Source organism: Bufo gargarizans, chromosome 2, assembly GCF_014858855.1.
Source record: "Bufo gargarizans isolate SCDJY-AF-19 chromosome 2, ASM1485885v1, whole genome shotgun sequence".
Taxonomy (NCBI): Eukaryota; Metazoa; Chordata; class Amphibia; order Anura; family Bufonidae; genus Bufo; species Bufo gargarizans.
In genome coordinates this window covers 34616087-34640253 of record NC_058081.1, presented here as the reverse complement: position 1 = coordinate 34640253, position 24167 = coordinate 34616087, and the positions used below count along the sequence as shown (strand labels likewise).

General features: G+C 45.3%; 1 protein-coding gene across 2 annotated transcripts in view; it reads right to left on the bottom strand.

Moving 5' to 3' along the window:
- The window catches only part of LOC122927163 (histidine N-acetyltransferase-like), a 40657-nt gene extending 17749 nt beyond the window's left edge, over positions 1-22908 (bottom strand). The window contains exon 1 of one of the 2 annotated variants that reach the window (XM_044278760.1): positions 22804-22908. The gene's annotated coding sequence lies outside the window, so the exon portion shown is untranslated. Of the gene's footprint in view, positions 1-16631; positions 16735-22803 lie in introns of those variants that run through there. The other variant, XM_044278758.1, reaches the window with a different exon arrangement.
- Positions 22909-24167: the final 1259 nt, after the last annotated feature.

Sequence of the window (24167 nt, the reverse complement as noted above, 5' to 3'; positions counted from 1 at the left end):
ACGGTGCATTTTCTGAATTTTCCACGGACCCATTGAGTGTCAATAGGTCCGCAGAAAATCACGGAAAACAGAACAACGGACACGGGACACAACAACATGTGCATGAGGCCTTATACTGGGGACAGTGATGGCCAGTTTGCAGTGTTCACCCGCAAACAAATGCGGGCTGCCATCTTTACTCACAAGTCCTGCGATGTACAGGTAAGCCCTTATCTGTGCCGGTCTGAAACAAATCCGGTCACCGGGAGCAGGCAGTTCCGAGAACAGCCGCCGGGGACCTTCATCGGAACTGCCTGCTCCCAGTGACTGCATTTGTTTCAGACTGGCTCGCGGCACAGGTAAGAGCTTACCTGTACATCGCCGGACATGTGAGTCAAGATGGCAGCCTCCATGTGTTCGCGGGCAAACACTGCGAACTTGATCAGAGTGTATAAGCCCACTCACCACGCCAAGGTTGTCTCAAGTGTGACCGACACTAATGTGGTACAGCACCACGTGATGCCCACCAGCACTGCACCAGTGGGAGGTGGGACCCAGCAGTAAAACAGCACCCCTGCTCCTAGAGTGGGACCTATTCTAATGTGGCGCAGTACCACATGGCAACTACTGACGCTGCAGTAGAGATGTCCAGTTCTTGAACGAATAGTTCTTTTGAATTGATTCCTTTCACTGAACTGGAGGAGTCGATTCATCTGACTGAGCTGATCCATGTGAGGTAGCAGAGACACCAGCAGGTCTTGAGTAACATGATCCTAAGGCCTCATGCACACGACAGTATTTTTTTCACGGTCCGCAAATCGGGGCTCCGTTGGTCTGTGACCGTGCCACCAATGAGTTAAATACAATACAATGAAATGAAATGAAATGAAATTGAAACTGGGGGTGGGGGGGGGGGGTGTCTGCCTCCTGCTGCCTGGATCTGTTACAGGGGGCTATGATACGCACAATTAACCCCTTTAGGTGCGGCCAGGCAGCAGGGGGCAGTCATGTACACAGTTCGTAGTATATTCTTGTAAATATTTTATTTTCAATCGCCAAGGAAAAAGGCAATTATAAATTTTTGAACACAGTTCGTAGTATATTCTAACTAGAGGCGTCCCCATCACTATGGGAACACCTCTGTGCTAGAATATACTGTCGGATCTGAGTTTTCACGAAGTGAAAACTCAGCTCTGAAAAAGCCTTTATGCAGCCGGATCTTCGGATCCGTCTGTATGAAAGTAACCTACGGCCACGGATGCCAATCTTGTGTGCATCTGTGTTTTTTCACGGACCCATTGACTTGAATGGGTCAGTGAACCGTTGTCCGTCAAAAGAAAAATAGGACAGGTCATTTTTTTTGACGGACAGGATACACGGATCATGGATGCGGCTGCAAAACGGTGCATTTTCCGATTTTTCCACGGACCCATTGAAAGTCAATGTGTCCACGAAAAAAATAAATGGCACAACGGCCACGGATGCACACAACGGTCGTGTGCATGAGGCCTAAAGCAAAGCCTGGGCCCTCACAACCCACCAGGTCTGCAACCATTTTAATTACCCCTCTCCTTCAGTCATGAGTTTTCCCCACCCCCTGGATGTTTTTTTAGGCCTTGTTCACACTTCAGTTATTTCCATCAGTTATTGTGAGCCAAAACCAGGTGCTGGTCAAAAACACAGAACTTTTCATTATCCCTTATCTCTGTGTAGCCTCCATTCCTGGTTTTGGCTCACAAAAACTGATGTAAATAACTGACGTGTGAACAAGGCCTAAAAAAAAAACAAAAAAAAAAAAAAAAACAGCCGACTCAGCAAGTAAATCGAAGATTTGATTCACGAGGGTACTTTCACACTAGTGCTTTTCTTTTCCGGCATTGGAGTTCCGTCACAGGGGCTCTATACTGGAAAACAACAGATCAGTTTTATCCCCATGCATTCTGAATGGAGAGCAATCCGTTCAGGATGTCTTCAGTTTAGTCGTTTTGACTGATCAGGCAAAAGATAAAACCGCAGCATGCTACGGTTTTATCTCCGGCCAAAAAAACTGAACACATGTCTGAATGCCGGATCCAGCATTTTTTTCCCATAGGAATGTATTAGTGCCGGATCCGTCCTCCCGGTCTGCGCATGCACAGAACAGTAAAAATGTGAGAAAATAGATAAAATAAAAATATCGGAACTGAGCCATTTTTCTGTATGACGGATCCGCATCCAGATCTTACTACAAATGCTTTCCGTCTGCATGCGTGTTACCAGATCCGGCAGGCAGTTCCAGCGACGGAAAGATTCGAACTTCCCGTCACTACATCAGCAGGTGGCAGAACCCATCAGCCAAACAGCTGCCATAACTGCCGATCCGGCAGGCAGTGCCGGCGATTGAACTGCTTGCCGGATCACTCCACCTCAAGTGTGAAAGTAGATTTGTTGGTTCTTTTAAACTAATTAATTTATTTAAAAGATTCCAACTTCCCATCACTACACTGCATCAGCAGATGGCAGAACCCAGCAGCCAAACAGCACCCCTGCTGCTAGACAAAGCCACCCGGCACTGGGGCACAGCAACAATGGCAACCACGCATTACAGCACCATGTGAACAGACACCCAAAGCTCACCTTCTCCTCTGCTCTCAGGAACCACAGCTGAGAACTGGGAGGAGGTCAGGAAACCTTATGAAGTCTCCAGCTAATTAAAATCAGCTGGGCAGAAAGGGAGGCGCGCTGACACCAGGGGAGCAGGGAAGACACTACTGAAATATCAAAAACATGGATCACACATTCACTCCGGCACTCCAGCTGCTGTGAAACTACAATTCCCAGCATTCACACAGAAGTGAATGGAGCATTCTGGGAGTTGTAGTTTCAGAACAGCTGGAGTGCCGATCCCTGGTCTATAACTGCCACACCAAGGTTGTTTCCTCAAGTGGGACCTAATCTAATTTGGCGCGGCACCACATGGTGACCACCGAAGAAGCGCTGCACCAGTAGGCGGAGAGACCCGGCAGTCAAACAGCACCCCTGCTGCCAGACCAAGCCACCTACCCTGGCACTGGGTCACACCAGCCAGCCAGCACGGCGACAAAGGCAGCCACGCAGTACTGCGCCATGTGAACAGGTGTCAAAAGCTTTTCAAATCTGTTCACGTAGTGTGGTGCTGCATGGCGTGGGTTGGTGCTGCCCAGTGCCATGGGGGCTTAGTCTGACAGCAGGGGCGCTGTTGGACTCCTGGGTCACGCCACTTGCTGGTGCAGTCCTGTAGTGTCGGTGGTCGCCATGTGACGCTGCACCTGAGAAGGCAACCTAGGTGTGGTGAGGGGGACCCTGCATTTTGATCAAAATGTATTCTAAAGCCTCGAGAAGACTATGTAGATTAGGGCTTGGTATACTGTTTAGGGCTCATTCACACGAGTCCGCATCCATTCCACAATTTTGCGGAACGGGTGCGGACCCATTCATTTTTAATGCGGCAGCAAAAGATGTGAACAGCACATCCGTGGTTCTGTTCCACGGCCCTGCAATCGCGGACAAGAATAGGCATTTTCTATTATAGTTGCAGCCATGTGCAGTCCGTAATTTGCGGGCCTGTATCCGTTTGCGCAGTTTTCGGATCCACAAAACACTGCAATGCGCCCTTCGTGCTTGTTCACACAGCACGAAGGGCGGTGATCCGTCCGTTCCGCAAAAAGATAGAGCAAGTTCTATTTTGATGCGTAACGGAAGCACTCCGTAGTGCTTCCGTTCCGTGCTTCCGTTACGCACAACACCTCCGTATTTGCAGATCTATTCAAGTGAATGGGTCCGCATCTGTGATGCAGAATGCACACGGCTGGTGTATTGCGGAACCGCCGTATGCGGGAGCGCAACGGCTGTGTGAACAAGCCCTTATGCTGAGAAGCTATTTTAGATCAAAGCACAGCATGGGGGGCATGCGATCCATGCTTTTTTCTCTTTTTTTTGCATGTTATCATAGTTTGTGGGGCACATTTACTAAGATCGCCTTTTTTTTGAGTATTGGCAAAGTCTGTCTTCAATTTGCGGCTCATTTATTATCCTTTCATAAACCTGGTTTGTCTTTTTTGGTTTAAGTCTGACCTCTAGTGGTCGTTTCCTTGTATGACAAATTCACATTAGCTAAACTGGTCTACATAGTACACGCATGAAAATGTGGCGCAAGTGAGCTGAATTTTGGCGCATGTCTCCATAAAAGTAAACAAACTGTGGCGCAACTTAACACTCAAAACAGAGATAGAAAAGTAAGCCAGCCCTGGGGTAGTGTAGAAAAATAAGGCGCACCTACATAAATAGGAGCAACAGGCGCAAAAACGGTAATTGAGACTTAAAAAATAAGACAGTCGTAAGCAGGCTTTTCACTCCTGAAAACCGGCGGCGGTACTTTAGTAACATGTCCCTGTCTCTTTCCTATGGTATCAGAGCTCCTCCTATTTGCTTTTAATTAGCAGGAGACTACAGAAGGGTTAATAAACTCCTACTAGGTCCCGGATTGTAGTTCCTGAGAGCACATGGAAAGGTGAGCACAGGGTGTGGCTGAGGTGCTGTGCGTTGGCGCTGCGCAGTGCCAGGGGGCTTAGGCCTCTTTAACATGAACGATACGGATCGGCTCCAGATGAGTTCAGTGAAACTCGCACCATTTTGCAAGCAAGTTCAGTCAGTTATGTCTGTGATTGCGTTCGGTTTTTTGGCATGAATCGCACGCGTTTTGATGCGTTTTTTAAGCGCGTGATAAAAAAAAAAGAAGGTTTACAAACAACATCTCTTAGACTACTTTCACACTAGCGGCAGCCTTCTCTGGCAGGTTGTCTCGGCAGGAGAACAGCCTGCTGGATACGTACTACCGATAGTGCACTGAGCCGTCCCATTTACTATAATGGGGGTGGGCCGGAGGTCCGTCCGCAACACGGCAAACATGCTGAGAGGCGGCCGGAATAAAACTACGACAAGACAAGTCGCTCCTGTGAAAGGGGCCTTAGTCTGACAGCAGGGGCGCTGTTGGACTGCTGGGTCGCGCCGCCTGCTGCTGCAGTGCTGTAGTGTCGGTGGTCGCCATGTGGCTCTGCACCAATTTAGAGTAGGTACCCACTCGTAGAGGCAACCTTGGCGTGGTGTGGGGGACTATACTAATGCCTCGTGTACAGTATGTAGATTAGGGCAGTATACTGTTTATGCTGAGAAGCAATGCACAGCGTGTTTTTTTTTTTCCCCTTTTTTGGAATATTTTCAAAGCATTTTGTATGCAATCAAATGAATTAAGTCCCTTTTATAAGGTGAAATTAAATGTAATAAAATGAAATTTAAAAAAGTCTCCCCAAAAATAACTAAACTATTAAAAATAAATAAATGAAAAATATTTATTAGTTTTACATAAAACTACATATTTGGTGCCACCACAGTCATATCCACCAGTCGAATAAAGTAAGGCCTCGTCCACACTTCTGCATACTAATCGATTTATTTTAATGTTTGTCCACATTTCCGTGATCCGTGTATCCACAAAAAATCCACGGATGCATGCACTACTTTCATCAGTGCCCCGGAACTGCCCACATTCATTAAAGTCTATGGGTCCGTGAAAATCACGACATCAACACGGACGGCATCTATGGTTCGTCCGTTTTTTCACAGAAGCCAGATAGAAAATGCCCATGAAATAAATTTTCATCTGTGCAACGTCCGTGGATTACAGTCGAGACAGAGTAAAAGCTGACGAACCGACCACGGATCCTTCACGGACATCGTCACGGATTATATGACGACGTTTTAATTTGCGTACGTCATACTGACATGGAAGGGTGGGCGAGGCCTAAGCATAGCTCTCAGACAGCTACATATAATGACTAGTGTTGAGCGAATCGAAGTCCATGAAGTAGACCTCGATCCGAATTTCAGGGAAAATTAAAATCGCCATGAAGCTGAATGTCCTTGTGCTTCGTGGTAATTAATAGATTTTTTCTGAATGGCGGTAAAAAAAAAAAATCATACTTACCTCATCCTTTTGAGCCCAAAGAGATGGTCGCCGCCATCTTGATTGAAGAACCCGCGCAAAATCCTGTGGGCAGTGATGCGTGACACCACCACGCCGGTCAACATGATGATGTCATCATGGGCCTCAAGATGGCGGCGGCTGACTCTTCGCGATCAAATGGATGAGGGTAAGGGTTCAAGTACACGAATGCGGAACCATTCATTTCAATAGGTCCGCAAAAAAACAAAGTTTTTCTGTGTGCATTCCGTTTCCGTATGTTCGCAAAAAACTAGAACATGTCCTATTATTGTCCGCATTACGGACAAGGATAGGGCTGTTCTATTAGGGGTCGGCTATTCCGTTCTGCAAAATACGGTATGCACACGGACGCCATCTGTGTTATTTGTGGATCTGTTTTTTGCGGACCATAAAATACATACGGTCTTGTGTAGGGATGAGCGAATAGACTTCGGATGAAACAGACGAAGTCGATTCACATAAAACTTTCATTACTGTACGGAGCGGCTAATCAAATTTTTCCTGAAATTCGGAATTAAATCAATTTGTTTGGCTTCAACTTGCTGAACACGACTTGGAACCGAACCCGAGTTTGGAGAAAAGTTTTTAACAGTATAAATCAATTTCTGAAGTTATTATGCGACGTCTCGCAAGACTTTAACTTCGGCTCATCGGAGCCAATCCGGAGCGCTCGCTCCATATACAGTAATGAAACGAAATTTTATGTGAATTGACTTTGGATGTTTCATCCAAAATTGATTCGCTCATCCCTAGTCGTGTGCACGAGCCCCAAGTATGATTTTATTTATTTATTTTTATTACACTGTGTTATTAATGTCAGATGCCGCGATCAGCTATGAACGCGGCATCTGAGGGGTACAACGATGGGGAGCAGCGCAATCACCCTTCCCACTATGCTTCATGATGAAGAAATTCGTCCTAAAATTACACTTTATGTGTGTGACGGTGCTCCTACCTGGATACGACTGGGCCCGAGGCTTTGGCTCCAAAACAATAAATGGGGGGAATAATTGAGGGATTTTAAAGAAACATTGAGTCTAGTACTTGTATGTAGTTGAATAGCAGCTTTACTTAAATAAACGTTCTGCAGAAACAGTCTCCAAACTTTGTCTTGTTCCCAGCAGGCTTTAGCATGAAACTGGCAGGCAAACTCGTTATCCCTACATCTGTTTCTCTCTGGCTCTGCTGTACTGACAGGCTGACTGTATGACTTTGCTTCATCTTGTATGCTGCACTTCTTTTTGTGGTCTGTCTCTAGATTAGGCCAGGGAACTTTCCTCCTGGCTCTTGAGGCTTTACGCTTTGGCCTCCATGGCCAGCAGAGCTGAGTGTGCTCTGGTTGGCTTGGGCACATCCAGCAGAGACATGCCCTGCACACCTTCCCCCAAGCAGGGGGTAAGATAAAAGTGACTAGAAACTGGGACCCACCCTTCCTGCAGGAAGTAGGACTTGCCCACTTCTCTCCGGGGTGGGGGTTAGAATGGAATGGAAAGCTCCATTCTACCTAACTGTAGCTCTGCCATGTTTGCTGCCACCTGCTGGTGAACCAGGCACATTACATTTGAACATAACAGTTACAAACATTAGCAGGTTGCAAAAGTGGTAATGCCACTCTGCGATTGCGTTCCGTTGTTTAGTTTTTATTGCGCGGGTGCAATGCGTTTTTGCACGCGCCTGATAAAAAACTGAATGTGGTACCGAGACCCGAACTTCTTCACAGAAGTTCAGGTTTGGGTTAGGTGTTGTGTAGATTGTATTATTTCACCTTATAACATGGTTATAAGGGAAATAATAGCATTCTGAATACAGAATGCATAGTACAATTGGGCTGGAGGGGTTAAAAAAAATTAAAAATGATTTAACTCACCTTAATCCACTTGTTCGCGCAGCCGGCATCTCTTCTGTCTTGTTCTTTGAGGAATAGGACCTTTGATGACGTCACTACAGTCATCACATGGTCCATCACATGCTCTTTTTACCATGGTGATGGATCATGTGACGGACCATGTGATGAACGTAGTGACGTCACCAAAGGTCCTATTCCTCACAGAACAAGACAGAAGAGAAGCCGGGATGCGCGAACAAGTGGATTAAGGTGAGTTAAATTATTTATTTAATTTTTTTAACCCCTCCAGCCCTATTGTACTATGCATTCTGTATTCAGAATGCTATTATTTTCCCTTATAACCTCTGGTCTCCATCCCGATCGTCTCCTAGCAACCGTGCGTGAAAATCGCACTGCATCCGCACTTGATCGCAAACTGGAAACAGAAGCATGTCATATACAGTATACAGTAATTACATTGAAAAATTGGGCTGGACATCCATTTTTGCGGAACTGTCTATTGAAAATTGTAATGGATTCGGAAGACATACGGATGCATTCCGTAACAGTTTCATTTTTTTACCGCCCCATTGACTTGAATGGAGTCACGGAATGGGATTTGCGGGCAATAATAGGACATGTTCTATGTTGGAACGGAAATAAAGAAACGAAAGGCATACGGAGTGCCTTCCGTTTATTTTGCGGATCTATTGAAATGAGTGGTTCCATATACGGAATGCAAAAAAAGGAACGGAAATGGGAAAAAAAAAAAACCTTTGTGTGCAGGAGGCCTTAGGGTCCATTCACACGTCCGTAGTGTATTACGGATCTGCAAATTGTAGATCCGCAATACATCCGTCCGGCACCCCCTTAGAACTGCCTATTCTTGACCGCAATTGTGGACAAGAATAGGACATGTTCTATATTTTTCCGGAGCTGCGGACCGGAAGATCAGGGGCGTGCTCCAGAGTGCTGTCCGCATCCATACCTGCCCCATAGAGAATGAATGGGTCCGCACCCGTTCCACAATTTGCGGAACGGATGCGGACCCATTTCGGCCGCAGATGAAGATGTCCGTAGTACTATGTGTGTGTAAATATATATTAATAGAAATAAAAAGCAGAGCAGCACTCCAAATTGTAGTAGAAAAAAAGAGGATGGGCCAGATTTATCATTAGCTCAGGTCAGAATAATGGAGTGAAAAAGTCCCCAAAAAAGTCCCAAACGCTAAAACTGCGCACAAATTTGCGACTTTTTTCTGCTCTGCACTATGCTCGCCAGTTTTCTGAAAGTGGGCGTGTTTTCTTATGTAAATGAATCTCTACACAGATTTACTATTGGGACTATTTAAAAAGTCGCTAAAAAGTCGCAATTTCACTCCAGTGAGGACCAAGCTTATCTTATGAGACTTTTTAATAGAACATGCGACTTTTTTGTAAAGATGTGCGACTTTTGTAAAGCTGCTTACTGACGGATAAACTGCTACCGTCCAACCACATTTATTACAGTCTTAAAGGGCCGATCATAAATCTGACTTGGCTAAAACGGACTTTAGCCATATGTGAAAGTGGAGTGAGCTGTCAGAGTCGTGATAAATCTGGCCCGATGTGTTTATTCACCCATAAGTGATGCAACGTTTCGGCTCCAACATGAAGCCTTTCTCGAGCCTTGAGAAAGGCTTCATGTTGGAGCCGTAACGTTGCGTCACTTATGGGTGAATAAACACATCCTCTTTTTTTCTACTACGATTTGGAGTGCTGCTCTGCTTTTTATTTTTATATTCTGGGCAAACTTTTTCCCCTTGGAGATAGCCCCCATCTTTAAATACAGGTTGGTGCTGCCATTATTTTTATTATATTATATATATATACGCACACACCAGCACAACCACTAACTCCCTGCTACACCTACATAACACACATAGGTTTAACCAGCCGTCAGCACCCTAGTGTGTCCCCCTCCCCCTCTGCAACTCTGCGTATGAGCGATTAGATAACGGTCATATGTCCCTGTGGGAGATGGGAATCCCAACAGCTCATGGAGTTTGCTCTACCTTGCAGGCCAGGGCTCTCCAGGTCAGTGGTCAGGAGGTCCGAGCAGTGAAGCACCTTGCTGGGCCCTCTCTCTCACACAGTGCTCTGCTGCTGTAGCGATACTAGGCAGGGGAAACAGCAGAGCACAGCACAGGAGAGGATTTGGTGGCTGGCTGCAGGGCCAAGGAGGAAGGGAGACTTACTTCGATTGGAAAGGGGGCAGGGCCAATCAGCCTGCTCGGGCCCCATAGCAACTGCGTGGTCTGCCGCCATGAACCTTATCTGGACCACATCTGTCTGGATTACCACGAGCTGCGTTAAGATGTTCTGTATTAAATCTCATATTATTATTTTTTACCGCGGCCAGGATTTATTTTAGTGGGGCAGGCTCCACAAAAGAGGAGTCATTTAACTCTTCCCTCCTCACCTCGTCCTTCTGAAGATCCTCCTCCATTAGTTCACCCACTCTGGATCCAGCATTTTTATTTATTTTTTACCATTTATATCAGCCGTCCCTTTTTGTCCTGCTCTTGTAATTACATTTGAAGACTTTAAAAACTGGTCTATTTTTGCAGCTTCTAGTGTTTTCTGCCCCATTTTTTGAGACACATGTTCCTCTGAAAATCGGTTTTGTTTAGGGGCCATCTCCTTCCCCCTTTTCCCTTCCTTTCTTTATGTGTTTTTTTTTTTTCTTCTCTCTTTTTTTTTTTTTTTTTCCCCAAAAATGTTTTAACTAACTTTTTCCCCTCTTCCCTTTTACTTTCCATTCCACCTTCCCTCTCTTCCTTCCTTCTCTCCCTTCTTTTCCTCTGTTTCAGTTATATTTCAATACTGTAAAATGAAGTTGAGGAGCAAGAGGGGAGGAAGAAAAAACTAAGCCAAAGAAAGCAAAAATAAAAAAAATTGCCTCAATATAAACCGTTCCAATAATTTCCAAGTAGGTTAAGAAGATTCAGCAACAGTTCATACAAATCGGTCCCAATGCTTATTCGATGTCAGAATCAAGAGTATCACAAACGGCACAGGCTGTGAGCACTTATTCACATAGATATGTCCAATAAACGGCCGAGGGGTCAAGGAGACACATTCAAAGCTCATAAGAAGGGTAACTTATTCATAGAGACGGAAGATGGCTTTTCATAAAGCCAAGAGCCAGGAGATGGCATTAAGGGAGATGAAAACAGATAAAAACGAAAAACTCAGACAGCCGAATCTTCTGATGCTATCAGGAGTGAAGTGGAGGCAGGAGGAAGCGTTGAGTCAGGAGGAGGCAGATATAGACGAAAGAGTCAGACCGCCAGCCTTCCAGTCCTGTCTATGGTAAGTGGAGAGGACAAAGAGAGCCTGTGGGAGCCAGTGGAGGCCCACAGCCTCCTAGGTCCAGGGAGCGCCAACAGGCAGCATGGCAGCACCACCATTATCCAGAGTGGCTCTGTTCCATGCAGATGCCATGCGGAGGAGAGGCGCGACGTAGCTCCTCCATACGTCATCACGTCACCTTCCACCTTTTTCTTTTCAGAAACCAGTTGCAGTTTTGCTGCTGATAAAGGAAATTTGTCTTGGAAAATGGGAGATTTATATGTAGGTGTTCCGTCCCGTTGTTTTGTTCCTTGGCTGTTTGTTTCCTATATAACCCCCTTTATTGTGTGTATAACAGAGGCCCTCCAGTCCTTCATACACCTCAGGGGACAACCCTCACAGATACTTGTATACCGTATTTTATGCCTAACTTCCCCCCCACTTCCTAAGTGGGGGGAAAATGTCCCTGTGTCTTATGGGGTGAATTCAAATGAGTGATTAGTACCAGCTCTCATTAGTACCACAGGACTGGGAAGTGGTAAATGCAGCCCTTCCCAGGCTTTGTACTCACCGCTTCCTGGTCCTCTGCCATCGGCTGTGCTGTGACTTCAAACAGCGTGAGGACGCTCTGTGACCCGCCGCGGCAGGAAGAAGAAAAGAGCTGGTTCGGGCCTCTGCTTGTGAGCTCCGTTTGAAGGCTCTCACAAGCGGCCCCGAACGGATCCGTCCAGCCCTAATGCATTCTGAGTGGATGTGGATCCGCTCAGAATGCATCAGTCTGGCACCGTTTGTCCTCCGCTCCGCTCAGCAGGCGGACACCCGAACACTGCTTGCAGCGTTCGGGTGTCCGCCTGGCCGTGCGGAGGCATGCGGATCCGTCCAGACTTACAATGGAAGTCAATGGGGACGGATCCGTTTGAAGTTGACACAATATGGCTCAATTTTCAAACGGATCCGTCCCCCGTTGACTTTCAATGTAAGTCTGGACGGATCCGTCTGAGCAACTTTCACACTTAGAATTTTTTCTAAACTATAATGCAGACGGATCCGTTCTGAACGCAAGTGTGAAAGTAGCCTTACTGTGCCTGATATTCCTAGTTTGCTAAATCTAAGTTTGATCGCTGTTAGCATTCTGCCATTTGTCAGTATCTAATCTGAAACACTCCCCATTGCTGCTGCTAATGCTCTCACTGAGATCTGCCTAAAACTTAGCGCAGTTCCGTCGCCAAAACTGCTTGCCGCATCCGGCAAAACGTATGCCAACTGATGGCATTAGTAAGGCTACTTTCACACTAGCGTTGTTTGAATCCGGCGTTTAATTCCGACACCGGAACTGCCCGCCGGATCCGGAAAAACGTGTGAAAACTGATTACATTTGAATCCTGATCAGGCTTTCGATCACAATGGAAAAATGCATTGGAAAAAACGGATCCGCCATTTATGGACTAACTTTTTTTTCCTATTTTTCGGGTTTAACATGCAAAAGCCGGATCAGTTTTGACTGAACACACGGCGCCGGATCCGGCGTTAATGCAAGTCAATGGGAAAAAAGGCGTTCAGTCAAAGTGTTCAGGATTTATGGCCGGAGGTAAAAATACTGCATGCTACGGTTTTCTGAAAAGCCTGATCAGTCAAAAAGACTGAACAGAAGACATCCTGATGCATCCTGAACGGATTTCTCTCCATTCAGAATGCATGGGGATAAAACTGATCAGTTCTTTTCCGGTATTGAGCCCCTGTGACGGAACGCTATGCCAGAAAAGAAAAAACGCTAGTGTGAAAGTAGCCTTATAAGCTCCTCTTAAATCCAACTTGGAGAACACCTTGGCTCCGACAATTTGATCAAATAGATCAGAAATCAAAGGAAGGTGATACGGATCACGGAGCATAATGAGATTCAGTTCCCGGAAATCTAAACACGGTAAAAGTGATCAGTCTTTCTTTTTTACGAAAAAGAAGCCGGCGGCCACAGGGGGCTTAGATGGCCTAATATGTCCCTTTGCCAAACTCTCTGCAATATACTTCCGCATAGCCTCTCTTTCGGGTTGGGAAAGGTTGTATAGTCAAGATTTTGGCAGTTTAGCTCCAGGGATGAGATTGACCGGACAATCATATTCTCGATGGGTAGGCAGCTCCAACCTCCGAGAATACGTCTGCAAAATCAGAGAGAAACTGAGGTAGGACCGTAGTGGACACCCCTGAGATAGAAGCACACAGACAGTTGTCCGAACAAAATTAACTCCAGCTACTGATTTGTCTTGTTTGCCAGTCAATAGTCGTATTATGCTTTATCAACCACGGTAAACCCAGAACCATCAGAGCAGGCAAGCCCTTCATAACAAAACAAGAAATGGGCTCAACATGTGAATCACCCACCCTTAACTGAATATATCACAGTAAATTAACACTGTAGATCTGTTCTGGCTTCCGCCGCCCTGGCTGGTCTACCTTGTAGTTCACCTCTCCAACATTCTCGATTACCTCGTAGGGCCTCTGCCACCTAGCCAGGAACTTGTTGTCCACGGTCAGTACCAGAACCAAAATCTGATCACCTGGGTTAAAGATCCTGACCCGAGCCTGCCAATTATAGACCCAACTCTGGGCTCGCTAAGCTGCCTCCATATGCTCCTTAACAGGAGGCAACATTGTCTCTATCCATTCTTGCATCTGGGTAACATACTCAAAAACACTTATACGGAGTGGGCTGTTGTTCCCATGCCTCTTTGGCTACATCCAAGAGACCATGAGGGTGTCTGCCATATAGCAGTTTGAAGGGTGAGAACACAGTAGAGGACTGGGGTACCTCTCGCACTGCGAACATGAGCTAGGGCAGAAGAAGGTCCCAGTCCTTCCCATCTTTAGCCACCACCCTTTTCAACATATTTTTTAATGTTTGGTTAAACCTTTCTACCAGACAGTTTGTTTGCGGATGGTAAACAGCTGTTTTATGTGCAACTTGCAGAGTTCCCTCATCACCTTGGACATAAAAGGGGTCCCCTGGTCAGTCAGAACCTCTTTAGGTATCTCCACTCGGGAGAACATTTCAATTAGTTCCTTCAGTTTAGCCGAGGTCCATAGCGATACGCTCAAACGGTACCTCCATGATCGGGAGAGGTACCAAGGGATTACGGAAAAGGTGCTGGGGGCTAGTTGCCTGGCAGGTTGGGCAAGACTTTCAGAATTTGTCTACCTCCCTAAACACACACCCAAAGGCAAGTTAATAAAACAAAAGTCACCTTGCCTCAGAAAGTTCAAATACAGGCTTTAGGCGGCCTGTTCCCTTGACACACGGGTCTCTGTTCTCCAGATTAGCACAGGCCCCAGATCCCAGTACACAGACCTCCTGAGCTCCACTGTCAGACGGAGGTAATCCTCTCCACCTGGCAGTGCTGGCTGGTTTTTATGCCTTGCAAAACCAGACCTGGAACGTGGGGAGTAGTCACCCACCCATCACTTTGACTACTCCCAGTAAGAGCCGCCCCGGATCAGCTACTACAGCCATGCTAAGTAACAAGGTGTCAAACAGCAACTGCTGCTGACACATAAAAACATAAAAACCGGCTCTTACTCCACCACCGAGGCCAGAAACCTTGGTTATCCACGATGATTCTTTGTACCTTCTTTATTTATTTATTTATATATATATATATATATATATATATATATATATATTCATCTACTAGATATACACTTCTAACTAACTCACCTCCAGCATCTGACCATTAGTACATGTACATTCAGAGACGTGTGCATATACAGTACAGACCAAAAGTTTGTACACACCTCATTCAAAGAGTTTTCTTTATTTTCATGAATATGAAAGGCATCAAAACTATGAATTAACACATGTGGAATTATATACATAACAAAAAAGTGTGAAATAACTGAAAATATGTCATATTCTAGGTTCTTCAAAGTAGCCACCTTTTGCTTTGATTACTGCTTTTCACACTCTTGGCATTCTCTTGATGAGCTTCAAGAGGTAGTCACCTGAAATGGTCTTCCAACAGTCTTGAAGGAGTTCCCAGAGATGCTTAGCACATGTTGGCCCTTTTGCCTTCACTCTGCGGTCCAGCTCACCCCAAACCATCTCGATTGGGTTCAGGTCCGGTGACTGTGGAGGCCAGGTCATCTGGCACAGCACCCCATCACTCTCCTTCATGGTCAAATAGCCCTTACACAGCCTGGAGGTGTGTTTGGGGTCATTGTCCTGTTGAAAAATAAATGATGGTCCAACTAAACGCAAACCGGATGAAATAGCATGTGGCTGCAAGATGCTGTGGTAGCCATGCTGGTTCAATATGCATAAATTTTCAATAAACACCCAACATGGTCACCAGTAAAGCACCCCCACACCATCACACCTCCTCCTCCATGCTTCACGGTGGGAACCAGGCATGTAGAGTCTATCCGTTCACCTTTTCTGCGTCGCACAAAGACACGGTGGTTGGAACCAAAGATCTCAAATTTGGACTCCTCAGACCAAAGCACAGATTTCCACTGGTCGAATGTCCATTCCTTGTGTTCTTTAGCCCAAACAAGTCTCTTCTGCTTGTTGCCTGTCCTTAGCAGTGGTTTCCTAGCAGATATTCTACCATGAAGGCCTGATTCACACAGTCCCCTCTTAACAGTTGTTCTAGAGATGTGTCTGCTGCTAGAACTCTGTGTGGCATTGACCTGGTCTCTAATCTGAGCTGCTGTTAACCTGCGATTTCTGAGGCTGGTGACGCGGATGAATTTATCCCCCGCAGCAGAGGTGACTCTTGGTCTTCCTTTCCTGGGGCGGTCCGCATGTGAGACAGTTTCTTTGTAGCGCTTTGATGGTTTTTGTGACTGCATTTGGGGACACTTTCAAAGTTTTCCCAATTTTTCGGACTGACTGACCTTAATTTCTTAAAGTAATGATGGCCACTCGTTTTTCTTTACTTAGCTGCTTTTTTCCTGCCATAATACAAATTCTAACAGTCTATTCAGTAGGACTATCAGCTGTGTATCCACCTGACTTCTCCACAAGGCAACTGATGGTCCCAACTCCATTTATAAGGCAAGAAATCCCACTTATTAAACCGGACAGGGCACACCTGTGAAGTAAAAACCATTTCAGGTGACTACCTCTTGAAGCTCATCAAGAGAATGCCAAGAGTCTGCAAAGCAGTAATCAAAGCAAAAAGTGGCTACTTTAAAGAACCTAGAATATGACGTATTTTTGGTTGTTTCACACTTTTTTTGTTATGTATATAATTCCACATGTGTTAATTCATGGTTTTGATGCCTTCAGTGTGAATCTACAATTTTCATAGTCATGAATGAGAAGGTGTGTCCAAACCTTTGGTCTGTACAGTATATCATACATAAATGTACATATCCATAAACACATAACTACAGGCTACAAATATCTAGATGTACACATATAAAATCTCCTGAGATATTATACCTACAGTATGCACATACACAGAAATCAGACACATAATACAACCTGTTCCTGAAGTAAGAGCTGTTCATCCAGGGGTGGCAAGAAGAAGACTGAAAGCCCTTGTGCTTTGCGTCGTCTGTGTGTTCCCGTGTCTCAACCCCCTCCATTAACTCCACCCTGTGACTACACACATAACTTACAATTTACAGACCAAGAGAATGTTATCTGTCAGCATTTTCTACCAGCTTGTGTCCTTCAGGCACTGATGACCTTTGGAATGCTGACAAGTAACACAATAACGAAATTGTCTCTGGGCGTATTGATAGTGAAGAGAAACTAGGATGGGAGGAGTGGTAGTGGCTATGATGGCGTGCAGTGAATGGAGGGCACATCTTTTCTTCCCTCTGGACAAACCTTGGTATTGGGGTATCTGTCCGATGTTAGGTGAGGTTCCCTTGATGTGTGGTTTTGGGGTGCTAGATTGTTCTCCCTCGTGAAGCAGGCCATGCAATGGTGGGCCAGTGAAGGTGATGGATGCAAGGTAATAATGAGGCCAACAGTTCCTTTTCCTGAGGTAGTTCAGGCAGTCCGTAACACAGGCAATAATAGTATTCAGTTCAGTCGTCCCAGGATACACCTACAATACATCTAAAGTGGAACATTGTGTAACCAGCAGTGAGATGGCTGGCTCAGAGGTACACATTGTACTAAAATCCCCATACTGAGGTGTAGCTAGTCCATGGTAAACATATGATGGCGTCCAAGGCGGTGTACCCGTTCCACACATTGTCGGACCAATTTCTGTCCAATCAGACCAATAGTTGGTGTGTATAACAAAAGATCTGTGTGTGTAAACGGCCATCTGACCAATCACTGGTCATATAATCTGTTGGTGTAATACATCCCTAAGGCCTGTTGTTGGATAAAGCCTGTATTACACTGCCTGATTTTTCGGCATATATAAGCTCACGAGCATTCGCATGAACAATGATTAGCGATCATTTGGCGGTGTAATACTGCCGCTGATTGCCTGATGAAAAACAAATGCTCGATCATTGGGCAAAACAAATCTTTTGACATGTTAAAAAAAAAAACATTGTTTGAAGGCAGCAGATTGTGGTGTCTAATAATGAACTGCTGCCGGCAAACCACTAGACGGCATGGGGACGAGCAATGACATAGTGATCGCTCCTCCACATGTTGTGGAGGAGATTATTGTATGTAATAGCAGCGGTCTCCACTAGCAAACATGCTTCCCTCCCAACAACTAAAAAGTCCTTCTTTCTCAGAGGGTGATGGTGGTTGGTTGGCATGCAAGGATGAAGGTCTTACTTCTAAGAAAAGAAAGAAGATAAGTCTTTAATGTAATTTATATTGTAAATTAAGCAGCATTTAAGCTGGATTTACATGGCCCGATGTTTGGACCAGTTATCGAGAATGAAAGTTCCTGCGAATAACCAATAATCTGCCCATCTAAAAGGTGCTGCACATCACCCGATGAACGCGCAAAACTCTCTTTCACTAGATGAAATTATCTGAGGTGCGGACAACTCAATCCTTGTTCCCGGGAAGTAGATGGTCTAAAAGTGATTGTCTGGAGGAAAGCATCCCCTTCCGGCAAACGCTTGCTAGCTAGTGGAGGAAACCAGTGCTGTTACATGCAGAGATCTCCTTCCCAGCATACTGTCTAGTGTCATCGGGCAATCGGTGCCAGTATTAAACTTCAAGATGATCGCTAACGAGCGTTCATGAGAATGCTCCTTAGCGATTATCGGCCGAAATAGTGGCCAGAGTAAAACACCCTTAAACAGCACTCTACTGCCCAAGAACAATAATTTTGTAGAGGGACAAGCAATAGCATTAGACATCGCTTGTCCTTATACTGTGGAGGTAATCGATTAATGTAAATGTTTCCTAATTCAAGGGGGGGGGGGGGGGGGTGGGAGCAGCTTCCTTCCTGCTTATTAGAACACAAAATCATTCCATCAAATCGTTTCCATTTCAGGTCTTGGTTAACAAACATCACATAGAAAATGTGCATTAACAATGGACATTAACCCAATAGTAGCAAATTAGTCCATTTCAGTAGCCCTCTGGGGTAATTACACTTCCAGAGTTCCTAGTAGTTGTGTAGTCACACAACCGGTCTTTAACTGTGGTCTGACTATCCTCCAACTTGTAAGTGATGTTAGTACTAGAGCCATTTGGACATTATGACTCTCTGAGCCATGTTTAATTAGCAACAGACCTTAGCTCAGATACATCAGGACTAGAGTCGAGCGGACACCAGGATGTTCGGGTTCGACGGGTTCGGCCGAAGTTCGGAAAAAAGTTTGATTTCGGGACCCGAACTTGACCCCAAACCCGAACCCCATTGAAGTCAATGGGGACCCGAACTTTGGAGCACTAAAATGGCTGTAAAAATGTCATGGAAAGGGCTAGAGGGCTGCAAACGGCATCAAAATGTGGTTAAGAGCATGGCAAGTGCTCTGCAAACAAATGAAAATGACTTTAAATAACATAAAATACGTAAAAATTAAAAATAATAATCTTGATCTAGGAGGACGAGGAGTGGATGAGGATATGGAGTAGGAGGTTGACTAGGCAGTGTAGGTGGAAGCGGCGGTGGAGGAGGAGGTAGCCTACACTGCTTTTTTGTTTTTAAATTTATTTTTATTTTTTAAAATTAGGGTACACCCCAAAACATTGGGAAATATAACCTGTGATAACCACCTCCAGTCGTGCTAAAAACACGTTCAGACAATACACTGGCTGCAGGGCAGGCCAGCACCTCTAAGGCGTAAAGGGCAAGCTCAGGCCATGTGCCCAATTTGGAGACCAAGAAGTAGAAGGGGGCAGACCCATCGTTCAGTACGTGTAGGCGTGTGCACACATACTGCTCCACCATGTTGGTGAAATGCTGCCTCCTGCTAAGACGTTCCATATCAGCTGGTGGTGCTGGTGTGTCGTTTGTTCTGTTTGTTTTCCTGTGTTTGGTTATTTCCCCGCTTACCTACCTATCGTGACACAAAGGCTGCAAAATTTAGTTTTTTGCCCTAAATGGGCGTTTTTTTACTAACACAAAATGACAGCAGTATATAATGCTTGGATTTCACACGTGCAGATGCAGCAAGGGCTGTAAAATTGTATATTTTGCCCCAAAAGGGTGTTTTTTAAAACCCAGAAAATTATAGCTGTATTTCTAGCTTAAATTGCACACTGACTAATTGTCATGCTCATATTGGTGTTTGACCGTGACGCGGTTGCCATGCAGACTGGTTGCCAGGGGCAACGTGTAATTTGTGGTTTGTACGTGTACTTCCCCTTTAAGGTGTGCCTCCCTGCTGTTTGGTGAGCAAGGGGTTAATTTGGCTAGTGGGGATTAAGGTGTTTCCTGGGTGTGGCTGCAAGCTTGATATAAACCTGTGGCTTGCTGGCTGGGTGCAGTTGTACTACAGCCTTGCTTGGTGTTGGAGCTTTGCTCCTTGCCTGGGTGTTCCAGCCCAGTCCTTGAGGGCCACCTTTTGGAACATAAATTGTCCTCCCTTTTGTACCCTCCTTGTACCTTTACCCTGACTGTTGTATGTGTGGTGTGGGTTTATGTTCTAGGTGTGTGTAGAGTTTTGTTGGTTGTTATATGTCTGGGCTTTTGTTGGTGTTGGTCCTTGCATGTATGCTATACGTCACCCGGTATGTTGATACCTCCGTGAGGGGGCTGGTTTCCTGGAGGGGTGAACCATTAGTCTGTATGCAGTGCTGCCGTGCTCCTTGCGGCATGGGGTCCAGGCAGTATCAGGAGTGCTGGATACCTGTGTTGTCTGTACGGTGTCCTGTTTGGTGTGTGGGCACCTGTACTTATGCTCGGGTTCGTAGTGGCAGTGGCAGGTAAGTGAGTATTCCGGTGTTCTTACCTGCCGATCCAGATGCTGCATATGGTCATTTCCCTTCCACCTGTTACTAGGCAGCTGGAGATTTCGGTTCATCTGAGTCCCTGAGGAACCGGTTGTCTCCTATTCCTGCTCCCTATGCCAGGGACCGTCAGGGTCAGCAGGATCCAGGTTCCAGTGCATGAGCCCTACCACTTTCAGGGTTTGCTCATGCGGTCAGGAGATCAAGGTCAGGATTAGCTCCCACTATTAGCTCCCAGATGGAGGTTATTGCCAAAAATGGGTGTTTTTTCAAAGCCAGAAAATTATTGAAGTATTTCAAGCTTGTTTTTGACAATCACAGATGCTGCAAGTATTTTGCCCAAAAAGGATGTTTTTATTTTTTTTACTAACACAATATGATAGCAGTATATAACGCTTAAATGTCACATGTGCAGATGCAGCAAGGGCTGTAAAATGGTATATTTTGCCCAAAAAGGGTGTTTTTTAAAACCTAGAAAATTATAGCTGTATTTCTAGCTTAAATTACACACTGACTAATGCTGCAAAGGCACCAGATGTAGGATATTGCCTAAAAAGGGTGTTTTTAAAAAAAACGGATTATTATTGCAGTATTTCAAGCTTGGATTTGAATGTCACAAAATCACATATGCTGTGATGGTGCACTGAGCTTGCATAAAATGGCCGCCGCCGCCGCCCACCTAACTAACAGATAAAAGTTATTTTCTTTGTCACCGGGCTCAGGGCAGGGTAAAAAGATTGTGCACTGCACCCACACAACTAAATCTATGTAGATCGCTGAGTTCAATTGGAGTTCTGATCACAGATTCTGTCCTATTCTCTCCCTCACAGCAGCAGCATCCTCTCCCTACACTAAGCACAGCAGAGTGATGTGCAGCCCTACGTGACTCCAGCTTATATAGAGGCTGGGTCACATGCTGCACTGGCCAATCACAGCCATGCCATTAGTAGGCTTCTAAGCAGAGGCATACATTGAAATCATGGGGCCCCATAGCCAAACTTGGCATTGGGCCCCTCCCCCCTCCACAAATATAAAGTGCGATTTATGTTAAAAAAATATATATATATATATTTATATGCATATGTAGGTATAATGGTTATTGCTGTCTCTGCAGAGTTCAGCACACAGACATCTTAGGTTCCTCACTTTTCTTATCATCCGTCTCCTTCTTGTGCCCGAACATTGTCATCCTGCTGCCATCCCTAATATTGTGGACCATGTGCTCCCCAGTCCCCAGTGCCCCTAAATACTATACAAATTACACTGCCATAAAGATAGTCCCCCCCCATAACAAAAGTGCTCTTAGATTGCCCCGAATATTAATAGTTGCCCCGACAGTACCCCTCAAAACAACCACTTAATTTGTAATGTCCTCTATATTGTGCTTAGAGATGAGCGAATTTCCGCTTATGAAATTCATCCACACTTTGTTTTGTGGTGAAAGGTGAATTGCGTTATGGATTCTGTTACCACGGACCATAACACAATTCTATGACGGAATGCATAACGGAATGTCTTTAGAGGCCCTCAGTGCAGTATATATAATGCCCCTCTCTGTATTGGCGCTATATATATATATATATATATATTAGAATAACTGTATATTGAGGACAGTGTGTGCGTGTATATTGTTCAGGTTCAACTAGTGTGTGTGTATATATATATATATATATATATATATATATAAAATTTATATATTTTGAATCCCAACTGGTTACAATTAATTCCTAAATAGGGATGAGTGAACTACTTGTGTTTTTTTTTAGGTTTGGCGTACAAGGTTCGGATTATCTAAGAATTCCATCATGGATTCCGCTACCGCGGACAATAACTAATCGTCTGTGTTAGCGGAATCCATAACAGAATTCTTAGATAACTCGAACCTTGTACGCCAAACTTGAAAACAGAAGTTCGCTCATCCCTATTCTTGCATGATAAATATTTAAAAACAACACACAAATCCTTATAATTTAAGGAATGAAGTACCGGTAGTATATAAATGCCTTGAACATTATTATTTTTTTGTTTTGTTTACCCAAGAAGACCTCCCTCCCTGCCATTACCTCTGCTTGCTTCTGATGCTTAGTGTGCGCCAGGCAGATTACACAGGGGAGGGGGGAGGATTCTGCTTAGGGCACAATGTCCTGTATATAAACAGCAGCTAGAAGAGTTCAAAGGGGGAGGGCTGCCATGAACTCTGCTACTGATGCTTATATAGAGAAGTGTTTCCCTCCCAAAACAAACAAACAACTCTGGTCACTGCTGCTCAGGAAAGCAGAATCACTGCCCCCTCCAACAACCAGGCCATGAACTTCTTGTTACTCACTCGGGGGTCCTGTCCGGCAGTCAGCCTTCACTGAGACAGGCTGGGCCAGCGTGGTGTCTCACATGGAGCAGCAGGCCTCACTCTCTCTGGCTTCTGTATCTGTCGGCTGCGCTGATTGGCCAGTCCAGCGCTCAGCTGACAGAGGAGAGAGCTTGGCTTACAGCGGGGACAGTCTGTAACTACGGCAGCCACAGAAACATACACAAAGTTTGTAAGTGGGTAGGGACCCTGGGAAGAGGGGAAGCAGGTCCCACCAGAGCCCCAGGTAGGGACTCAAGCAGTATCTATTGTTATTGTAGTATAATCAGGGGGCCCCCTGATTAGGGGGGCCCCGTAGCAGCTGCGTGGTCTGCCTATATTAGAGGTACGCCACTGCTTCTAAGGTCACAGAGTTAAACGCTTGTTGATTGGCTGCTCTGCAGCCTTTTTAAAAAGCACCAAGAAATTGCCGAACACCGAACCTGAACTTCAACTGAAATGTTCGCGTTCGGGGTCCAAAAATCCTAAAGTTCGGGAACCAAAGCTCAACCCTAATAAGGACCCCAAACCACCATCTTCAAGAACGTACTCTTAAATAGGTATTCCAGTTTTGTGATATTGATGACCTAATGTATGCTCAGGATAGGTTATTAATCGCAGATCAGTGGGGGGTCTGTCTCTCAACATCAGATTGGGGGGGGGGGGGGTGACAGGATTTTCAAGCTGGGTTACTTCCGTATGGATCTGTAATGGAGTCTGCAGAATACAAAACCCTCCTCAATACTACATACTGCCACGGTGATAGGCCTCATTACTCGAGCACGTGAGGCTATTATGGGTCATCAGTGGACATATAGGGAGAGGGGTATTAAGGAATACTACAACTCCCAGCAGGTCCAGACTGTTATGGGACATTAGTGACCATTATAGGGACAGGAATACAAGAAGAGAGAATTACAACTTTGAGCTAGACTGTTATTTTGGGGCATCAGTGGACATGACATGGAGAGGGATATGAGGATAGGACTACAGCTCCCAGCATATCCAGACTGTTATGTTGGGGCATCAGTGGACATGACATGGAGAGGGATATGAGGATAGAACTACAGCTCCCAGCATATCCAGACTGTTATTTTGGGGCATCAGTGGACATTACATGAGGAGGGTTATAAGAGGACAGAACTACGTCCAGCATGTTGAGACTTTTTTCACAGGGTCACATGACAGGGTTTGAGGTGCTCTGGTAATACAGATTAGTAATATAATATAACTGACCGTCATGATGGTGTTAATGGTGAGGCGCATGATCACTATGGAATTGAGGCTTCCAGTGTCACATGACCCTGTGATGTCAAGGTGCATGGGATTAAGACAAGATGGAAGTA